Source organism: Mesoplodon mirus, assembly GCF_964341445.2.
Source record: "Mesoplodon mirus genome assembly, chromosome: 19".
Lineage (NCBI taxonomy): Eukaryota > Metazoa > Chordata > Mammalia > Artiodactyla > Ziphiidae > Mesoplodon > Mesoplodon mirus.
Window position 1 is genome coordinate 38,526,036 of NC_138995.1, and position 10,660 is coordinate 38,536,695.

At 46.9% G+C, this 10,660-nt stretch overlaps 1 pseudogene across 1 annotated transcript in view; it reads right to left on the reverse strand.

Annotated features, from left to right (window-relative positions):
- Positions 1–9,395, reverse strand: part of LOC309795679 (zinc finger protein 541-like) — a 392,297-nt pseudogene extending 382,902 nt beyond the window's left edge. Inside the window, exon 1 of the transcript in view lies at positions 8,564–9,395. The product of the transcript in view is annotated as a zinc finger protein 541-like (transcript). The remainder of the gene's footprint in view (positions 1–8,563) is intronic.
- Positions 9,396–10,660: the final 1,265 nt, after the last annotated feature.

The window sequence follows — 10,660 nt, forward strand, 5'->3', positions numbered from 1 at the left end:
TGGTTAATCATGAACAAGCACTGCAAGGCCAGAGCAGGACAAAAAAAAAATGAATTCACTCCTTGACACACAAGCAGAACTGCAGAACCCTAAAGACCAAGAGAAAACCCTAAAGACTACCAGGAAGACCAGGCAGAGCATTTACAACTTCTCAACAGAAACGAGGCTAGAAGACAAGGACTACCACCACCTGCAGACTGAGGAAAGGCAGGAGTCAGCGCAGAACTCAATGCACAGGAAAACCAGTATTCAAGAGTCTACACAGACTTTTCCAGACAAGGCATAAGACTGTACCTTGTAGACTTTGGCTCAAACACTACCACAGGTTTTGAATCATTTAGTAAAAACAAAAAGAAAGATGAAGATTAACTTCATACTTTAAGTATTCACACTCAAAGAATCTAACCGTAACCGCCAGACAAAAGGAATAAACTATGTAACATGTAAACTAGTAGAATTGATCCTAAAAAGAAAAAGAGAGAAAAGAGTCAAAATATTAAAATCAGAAATTAAAGAAGGGACATCACTCATGATCCTACAAAATTAAAAGGATTGTAAAGGAATACTATAAACAACTGCATGCCAACAAATTAGGCAACTCAGAGAAAAACGGACAGATTTCTAGAAAAGATAGAAATTACCAAAACTGACTCGAGGAAACAGACTATCTGAAAAGACCTATAAGGGTAAAAAGCTTGAATTACTAATTGAAAAACTTCCCACCCATGCCAGCCTAGAAACAGTGAAAACAATCTACCTTGTCTGAACTGTGGAAAATAGTAAGGTTTACAGCAACCAAGCAAACACTTATCAAGAGAAAGGTGAATGAACCACCCCCGCTTCCCCACTCTCCAGCTCAGCAGTGATTCTGAAGACAGCACCCCCCTTCTCTTGTGGGTTCCTGGTGTGGGAGGCAGCAGACAGGACCTTGTTCTCAAAGAACTGAGGCTGTCTGTCCTGACCTGTCAAATAGCTGCTGAAGGTCTAATGAAAAGGTGTTGCCTTTGGGAGTTGCCTTCTGAGTTGTGTCTAACTCAGAATTTGCTCAGAGCAGAGAGTGGCCATGGGGAAGGCATTTGTCAAAAACATTCAAGGCAGCCAACCAGTCACTGCAGCCTGGGGCAAAGGATATTAACTGAGGCCGACAACAGACAGCACTGAAAGACAGGGAGAAAAGCTGGAGAGTGAGATGCTTTGGGGAACAAGGGCTCTGAAAGGGCTCCACACTGGCAGTTTCTTACAAAGCTAAACATAAACAGGGCCTTACCATACCATCCAGCCATCGCACTTCTAGGTATCCACCCCAATAAGCTGAAAACTTATGTCCATACAAATGTTTATAGCAGCTTTATTCATAACTGCCAAAAACTGGAAGCAACCAAGATGTCTCTCAACAGAAGAATGGATAAACGAACTGCGGTACATCATATAATGGGATATTATCCAGCAATAAAAAGCAAAGAGCTATTGGACTTCCCTGGTGGCGCAGTGGTTAGGAGTCCGCCTGCCGCTGCAGGGGACACGGGTTCGATCCCTGGTCCGGGAAGATCTCACACGTCGCGGAGCAACTAAGCCCGTGCGCCACAACTACTGAGCCCACGTGCCACAACTACTGAAGCCCGCGTGCCTGGAGCCCACGCTCCGCAACAAGAGAAGCCACCGCAATGAGAAGCCCGTGCACCGCAATGAAGAGTAGCCCCCGCTCGCCGCAACTAGAGAAAGCCTGCGCACAGCAATGAAGACCCGATGTAAGCTGTAAGCTGCCTGCTGAATGTTGAAGGCCTGTCCCAACACTCACCCAGAGGTCAACTGCAGAGACTGAGTTGTCTGATGTGGGGTTTGTTTGTTTTGCTTTGAACATTTAAGGAAATCTCTGTCAAATGTCTCTTTGGACACTGAAGGAAATCTCTGTCAAATCTCAGAAGAGAGACTTCACTGACCACACGTGACAAAAAATACAGTCTTTCTAAAAATAGCCTAGAGAAGTCACTAAACGAACAAACAATTAGAACCCACACTGGACAACAGCAAAGCCTGGGGTGGAGGTGCGGGGGAGAATCTGATTCCCAGAGGTACCATATTATAATATTCAAAATGTCCAGTTTTTCAACAAAAAGTTATGACGTATGCAAAGTATGGAGAGGGCCATCCATTTCACATAAATGGCATCAAACAATATGCAGCCTTTTCTGTCTGGCTGCTTTCACTAAGCATAGCATTTTCGAGTTTGATCCCCCCCTTGGGGTACATATCATCACTTTATTCCCTTTTATGGATGAACACTATTCCACTGTGTGGATAGAACACATTTTCTTCATCCATTCATCTGCTGATGAGTATTCGGGTTGTTTCCATTCTGGGCTATCACGCGTAATTCTGTCCATAGCGAGACATTTAATAAACGCTTGACGACTCACTGATAAATCGAGTGGATCCTAGAATAACTGGAGTTTGGGCTAGTTTCCTAGGCCATAGGTTTCGACTGTTTTTAAACCTTTCATGTTGCAATGGAATAGACTAGCTGCAAGTGTAACGTCTGAGTGTCACATTATGTGTCCACCTGTGTGTCTGTGTTAAGTAGCCTACTGAGGGGGCTCAAATTAAAGTTCAGTGCAGGTCTGAAATCCTGTACCAGAACTCCGGGACCCAAGTGAGTTTCAGAATTCACAATCTGAGGGATTCAGAAAGGTAAATCAATGCACACGCCACACTGTAAGTAACCGCCAGTGGGTCCAGGGCAGCACCTGGTGACCAAGTCATTCTTTCTGCATTGAAACCCTGACAGCTCAGAGTAAACAGAATAAATAAAGACAGGAACGAGCAATATGTGAGTTCAGGTGTGGCCACAAAGAGGTCTGAGCCACCTCAGCATTTTCAGAGCTTCTGGGAATTCTAAATTGCAGACAAGGGAATGTGGATGACAGAAGTTTATATTTTAAGGCAAAGTGAATTTCTCTGCCAATTCCAAAGTTTCTTCTACAGTGCTGCTCTAAAGTGTTCCCAGCACTCCAAGGGGAAAAGAGCCCATCTCCTTCACCTCCCGACTATAAAAACAAGCAAATAATATAAAACATAAAGCATTACTTAAAAGGAACATAAAGCAACGTCTTCTAAAGTAAAGCTGTAAGCGTTTTCTCCTGGTCAGGCAGCACACCAAGTGCTCTTCGGGCCTTAATTCACTCACCCCTCGCAACGACCCCGAGGTCGGTTCTATCATTACTCCCACTTTGCAGAGAAGAAAAGGGACTCTGAGAGGGTAAATCATTTGTCCACAGCCACACAACTAACAGGTAGTTGAACCAGATCTTAAACCCAGATTATTATTTTTTTTGTATATATTTTTTTTGCGGTACGCGGGCCTCTCACTGTTGTGGCCTCTCCCGTTGCGGAGCACAGGTTCTGGACGCACAGGCTCAGCGGCCATGGCTCACGGGCCCAGACACTCCACTGCATGTGGGATCTTCCCGGACCGGGGCACGAACCCGTGTCCCCTGCATCGGCAGGCGGACGCTCAACCACTGCGCCACCAGGGAAGCCCAAACCCAGATATCTTGACTTTAGAGCTTGTGTTCTTACCCGCTGCACAATACTGACTCCCTATAAATTAATCTGTAGACCGCACTGCACCAATTATACTAGAAAACACAAAAGGTGCCAGTGGGGGCGGGGTGGAACACAGGATTATGTCTCGGGATTTCCCCAATGCCGAAATCGCCTTCCTTCCAACATACTCCTACAGTCCATAGAACAAACTGGTCCGGTTACAACCTCAGGCAGGCACGCCAGAAGTCCAAAGGCTGGGCTTTGACATTTACATCCTTTTCCAGATAGTAAAGCAACCGCCCCCCCGCCCCCCCGCTCAACCAGTACTGAACTTGCTCTTGTTCTGTCAACAGATACATTCAATTCAACAAGTTTTAGCACCTTCTATGCACAGAGCTCCCCGCTACTCCCTGTAGGGCAGGGTTTCTGGTCCCCGGGAGACATTCCCAAGCGTCCAACTACTCTTTACAAGAATTTTGTAATTTTGTGCTTTCGTTTTGAGAACAATCTAAACAAGAAAATCTGTAGATCTGGATTACTGGATTACCACTTTGTAACCCAGTAATACGACCATTTGGTTTCAATGCCCGGGCTTTGTTTATGATTGCACTAATGCCACTGACGCTGACTAGGACTACTTTAATTGCCGCAGGCTAATGAGAAGGGGACAGAGGTGGACTGAGCTCATGATAATGCTTTTGGGCTCAACTAAAGCCAGTGGACATCATGGTACAAGTGGAGGTTTTGCTGCAGTTCAAACTGAAAAAGGGATGGGAGATCTGAGATACCACAGGGCCTGTTAAACCCAAAAGGGCCCGGTGTGGCAGTCTGCAAAGTATTTGTTTCAAGGAAGCCGTTAAATTCCAGCAAAATAGCAGCCCTCTCATTAAATTAATGTTTGTAATTTGAGTTACATTAGTTTGGTTGCTTTGTTTCTATTTGATTGGCAAATTGACTGGCTTTATGGTGGCATGAGAGCTGTAAGCTTTAGGAACTTGTGCCTCATTTTAGCATCATTTAAGCCTTGTTTAATAGTTTAAAAAACAGTTTAAGTCAACACTGAGGATCCAAAGCAATTTTTTTTTTCTTTTGAAAAACGCCTATCGGGGCTTCCCTGGTGGCACAGTGGTTGACAGTCTGCCTGCCGAGGCAGGGGACACGGGTTCGTGCCCCAGTCCGGGAGGATCCCACATGCCACGGAGCGGCTGGGCACATGAGCCATGGCCGCTGAGCCTGTGCGTCCCGAGCCTGTGCTCCGCAACGGAAGAGGCCACAGCGGTGAGAGGCCTGCGTACTACAAAATAATAAAATAAAATAAATAAAAATAAAAATAATAAAAAGGCCTATCATTCCACGACTGGTGGGGTAGGAGGAGAAAGAGATTCTCCTGTGAAATGCTACAACCTCGTGGGAAAGTAACCCACCATAGATTCTAGACCGCAGCCATAAATCCACAATTAGGTAAATAATATTTACTGAGGCCTTGTTTGGAGGGAAGGGAGAGAACAATTTCAATATCTACCTGTTCTATAGAAATGTTTTACTCAGCCTGCAGTAAATTTCAATATTTTTCAATTAGTTACCAAGTTGAAAAATCTGTCAGAGTTTCTTTGGACAGAGTGTCACCGTCCAAAAGAACTTTCTGAGCTGCTGGAAATGTTCTAAATCTGCATTGTCCAATGACAGCCACTCAGCACGTGCAGTTAATGAGCAGCTAGAAATGCAGCTAGTGCAACTGACAAGAACTGACTAAGTTCTTTATTTTATTGAATTTTAATTAAGTTAGCTACAAATGGCTTGTGGCTACCACCTGGGACACTGCATTGAAAATAAGGTTATCCAAATTCTATTTAAAAACCTGGGGAAAAATATCTGATGCTCTGTCAACACTGAGTCCACAAAGCAACAACTGGCTGGAGCTGAGAAGCCACAGCTGCCTTTAGACACAGCATGCACTCTCCAGTTTGCCACAGTCCTCACCACTCCCTAACCTCTCACACCTGGCCATACCGCTCATCTATATGCCCTGCCCAGCCCCTCGAGACATCTGAATTTATGACACGGATTTGTGCCGTTGCCCTGGACCACCTTCTCTTCACTCGGCTTTACCAAATGAAACGCTTCCAAATAAGACCGAAACGCCCCCTCTACTGCAGAGAATACTCCCAACATAACTAAGTCTGAGATTATTTCCCCCTCCTCTGAACTCTGATAAGCACTTGTCTGAAAATCCATGTAACACTCATCCTGAATGGCTTCAAATTTTAATTATCTTTCAGGTTCTTCTATTTTCCCCCGGACTATAAGCTCTAGGATGACTTTGACTCTACCTTATGTGTCTATACTTCTTATAGCATCTTGCTGGTCACAGCACTCTGATCAAAGAAGGCTCTCAGCATCCCTTTCCTTATGAGTGACAGGATTCCATTGGGCCACCTCTCTTCCTCTTTGAGCAGCCCTAACCTGTTGGTGTGTCAGCTTTGCCACCTCCCCCTCCCCACCAAGAGCCACCTTCTCTTCCTCTCTGTGCATCAGTGTTACCAGGGAGACAGTGATCATGTCTCAGTAACATCAGGTTGTTGGGAGCTGGGAGGTAGGAGAGACTTGCAGCTTTTACCCCGCCGATGCCAATTCTTTCCTTATTTTCCCACTCCAAACATTGTTGTAAACTACAGGCTTCTTTTGTTTAACCTACACAGTGTTTTTAAAAATTGGATCAAAAAAAAAAAAAAGAAAAGAAAAAAAAACTGGATAAGATTGCCTGAATACCCCCAAAATAAAAAATAAATAAAAATTGGATCAGCCACCAACATTTTTTTTAATGGGGAGATTACACTTAGAGATATGACTTTCTGGCTTCTCTTGAAAATGATTAGATTTGATATTCCCGGATAGGTAATAATAGGATAGAGTGAGGGACAACGGCCATCTCTGGATGGGGCAATGGCCTCCAGGTCCCACAGTCCCCACTTACCTTCCGGCCTGGCCCCCATAATAACCACCATCATAAGACTAAGAATAGCAGCAAACATTTACCAAAGCGTTATCATGTTTCAAGCATCACTGCAATCACTTATATATCACTTCATTTAATCCCCACAACATCCCTTTGAGGCATAAACTGTATTATTGACCCGATTTTATGGATGAGGTGAATAAAGTCCACACAAGTTAAGTAACTTGTCCCAAATCAAGCTTAGCATTCAACCCTGGGAAGTCTGACTTCAAAGCCCTCACCCTTAACCACTCACTCTGCTGTGATTCCACGCTTGACGCTGGGATTCCTGCCCTATACTCTGCACTTACATTCTTCAGTTGAACAACCAAGGAAAACTCCTTCTCTAGCCATGGAACCAATATATAATTTTAACCGTAAGTTTCACTCATTTCCTCTGATCGCTCATTTAAAAAGCAGATATAAAGCTTATGCTGGAAAACAGAACGACATAGAGGAATCAGAAGGCTATGACTGCACTTGCCAGAGAGACTTCTTACATAGAATTAACTAAACGAGGAAAAGAGACATCAAAGTTTCTCACTCCACAAGCTCTTCCTACCAGAAAATGCAGACAATCGTTAAAATCTAGAATAGACATTTTCGTAGTGAGGACAATGAGAGGACCCCCGGGGTCCTCAAGAGTCTTTCACGGAGTCTCTGAGGTCAAAATTATTTTCATAACAATATTTAGATGTTATCTGCCCTTCCCATTCAGTGAAACTTTCCAGGGGCTACAGGACTTATCTCAAAAGGCTGAATGCAGAAGCAGATATAAGACTCCAGATCACTCTAAAAATGTAAAACGGGACTTCCCTGGTGGCACAGTGGTTAAGAATCCGCCTAACAATGCAGGGGACACAGGTTCGAGCCCTGGTACGGGAAGATCTCACATGCTGCAGAGCAACTAAACCCGTGAACCACAACTACTGAAGTCCATGTGCCTAGAGCCCGTGCTCTGCAACAAGAGAAGCCACTGCAATGAAGAGCAGCCCCCGCTCACCATAACTAGAGAAAAGCCTGCGCACAGCAACAAAGACCGAACGCAGCACCCCCCAAAACGATGCCACTATTCTTGCTAAATTTTTTATCTTCTGAAATATAGTTTTTTAATTAAAATGTCAATTATGTTAATATATAATGGGTTTACTATTGCTATTTTTAAATGAATTAATTTTTAAAAATTTATGTTTAAACTTTTAATACAGCAAATATCAGCAGATACAGTTCACATGCACAAAAATACCCTGAGGTCTTCAATAATTTTTAAGTGTAAAGGGGTCCTCAGATAAAAAAGTCTGAGAACTGCTGCTCTGAAGAGAAAAAGTCCAGCACGGACGCATGGGCCCAACTAGGTGTGTATATGTGTCTAACCTAAACCCAAAATTCCAAACTGGTGGCCAGTAACGTGTTTTGCAAGCTCCAACACCTTGGTGTGGCCTTTAATAAGGTCTTTAAATACTTATATTTAAATACTTTAATAATTTAAAATTTAATAATTTTAATAAATAAATATTTAAATAAAGGTCTTTAAATACTTATTAAATTGGTTGTCAACATTTAAAGATCAAAAAGCTTCACATAAAGACAGTGTTCTGGTTTCTTCTGGAAAAAAAAAAAAAGAAAGTAAAAGTTCTGGCAACACTGCCCCGACACTTCCACTTGGCCATTTCCACTGGCTGGCATCGCTTAGATGGGGAACACAATCTTAGGTTTGCCAGTCTGGGCCTTTACCTGCCCATCCCCTGCAGGTATCTAAGTTGCTGAGCTAGAGGGAAAAAAAGGGTTTCTTTGCAATAAATGATAAAACATACACCAATCGAATAAATGTCTGCATTCCTACAGAGCAGTCAACATGTATGAGAAATAACCCTTTCCCTCATCTGACCTCCCAAAGCAGCAACTTCTAATGGTTTCACCATTGGTACAGAGACCCTTGCATTGATGAGAAACCCTTCTGCGAAAGAAAGGAATCCATCTGACAAAGTGGATGTCCTCAGACAAATGCAAAGGGAGGAAACTCACCAGGAGAAGTGCGAGTGAATGAAAGAACCTCGAGGGAACAGGAGGGCCCAGTTTAGGTCGCACAGTGAAGGGGGTTCAGGTGACAGACCATTAGATATTTCCTCCTGGAATGCTGGATAATCAATTCGGGACACTCATCCAACTTCTTTTGCCCTGAAAGCAGGTGGTGGAAAGGCAGGGGCAATCAGAACTTGGGTCGCCAAAGCAAGGGCACAGGTGTAAAACTGGGGGAGATTGGCAATTTGGGGAAGAAAGAAGAAAGCAATACTGAACTGGGGAGATCTAGGTAGGAAAAGGGATTTTGTTGTTAGAGGAGTTATCTTCTTTCTTTCCGTATTTTTCCTCTCTTGGGAAGGAACCTGGAGAGCTTTGCTGGGAGAAGCCTAATAGGGGTGGAACTGGTGAGGAAAAGGGGTTTTCGATGGAGAGTTGGGGAAGGCGGTTGGAAAAATAAGTATTAGACGAGAGAGAAAATGGAAGGACTGAGCTGGTTGGTTATCAGTGGAAACATCTTCCAAACAGGGGGACTCTTGGTGGGAAGAAAGAATTTTTGCTGGAAAGTGATCCTCAATGCAGGAGAAATCTGGGAAAGAAAAAATAATTTCTTTGCTAGAGGAAGCTCCTAAAAAGGAGCGGGAGGGGCGTAATCAAGGAGTCTGGGAGGGCTCTTTGGTTTTGCTGGAAGATCCTAAAAGGAAACAAATCTGCGTCCCCTAAAGGGAGGGGGTCTCTTCAGAAGGAAAGGAGATTTTAGCACCAGGGGCCTAGAAAGCAGAGGGCGAATGCAAGGCCAAGATGCAGAAAGTGCGGAGGTCGGGTAGGGCCCGCGGCGCGAGCTGGGGAGCTGTGAGGGGGCAGTTGGGGCCTCGGGGGCGGGGCGGGATAGGAAAGAAAAGTCGGCCCGGGCCTCTAAGGAGAGTCTTCTCCAAGGGGGAAGGGGCTGCGGGGATGCAGAAGGTGCGTGACGCGGTGCGAGGGGCACCCGCCGCGCCTGCTGCGCCCCTCGAAAGGGAGATTGGGCCCCCCTGAAGAAGAAATATAAACGAATTCGATTTTAAAAGGGGGGAGGGGTTGAAGAATGAGGAAGGGGTGGGAAAGGACGGGGTAGGGAGGAAGGGGAGGGGGGGCAGGGGCAGCAGCAACCGGGTTTTACCCGACCCTGGGGTCTCGCGCGCCGGGCCTCGTGCCTTGCGGGCCTGCCGGCAGCCGCCGCCTCCCCTTCGCCGCCCGCCCGCCCGCCGGCCGGCCGGCCGGGCGCGCACGCGCAGCCGGGCCCGCTCCTGGGGCTGCCCGCTCACCCGCAGCGCAGGCGCGCGTGCGTGGCCGCTAGCCGCCTCGCGGCGCCCGAGCTTCCGGCGCGTGCCGGCCGTCCGCGCATGCTCTGAGGCTATTAGGCCGGCGCCGAGGGGCGGGGCCCAGCGGGGGGCGGGTCTTGGCGTGGTCAGGTGACCAGTGGCGGGCGGGAAAGGAGGCGGTTGGTCGCCATTTTGGAAGGAGGGCGGTTGAAGGCGGGAGAGTGTGAAGGGGCAGCGGGAAAGGAGCTGCGTGGGGAGGGGCCGGCCCCCCACGACCCACACACCGAGGCAAAGAGTCGGGCAGCTCCAGCCATTGTTCCTTGAGAGCGTCGTTCGGACGCAGCATGGGGAGCTGCGGCTCCCCGCGGGCCGCTCTGAGCTGCAGCCTCCCGCGATGCAGGGGAGGGGGTTGAGAGTAGGGGCCGCCCTCGCATTGTCGTGGGGCCGAGCGAGGCAGTCCCCCGTGCTCCCGAGGGGCCACCGAGGCCTTCCTGGCAGTGGGTTGGGAAGATGTGGGGCTGCAGAAGCACAAAGCGGGACGCGATCTGCTCCGCCTTTCTTTAAGCAAACCCTCCCTGAGCCACCTGTGGGTCCGGCTATGTCCTGAGCTGTGCTGCCGGACAGAAGGAAACCGGGAAGAGCAATGGCCCGGGTGGAAGGTGGGGGCGTGCTGATCGGCCAAGAAGTCTGAACCGTGGAACGACTTCGAAGGGGAATTCATTCCTTAGAAATTGCGCACTGAAAACCTATGGAGACAGCAGATTTGTGGTTGCCTGGGGGCGGGAATGGGTATCGACTAGTA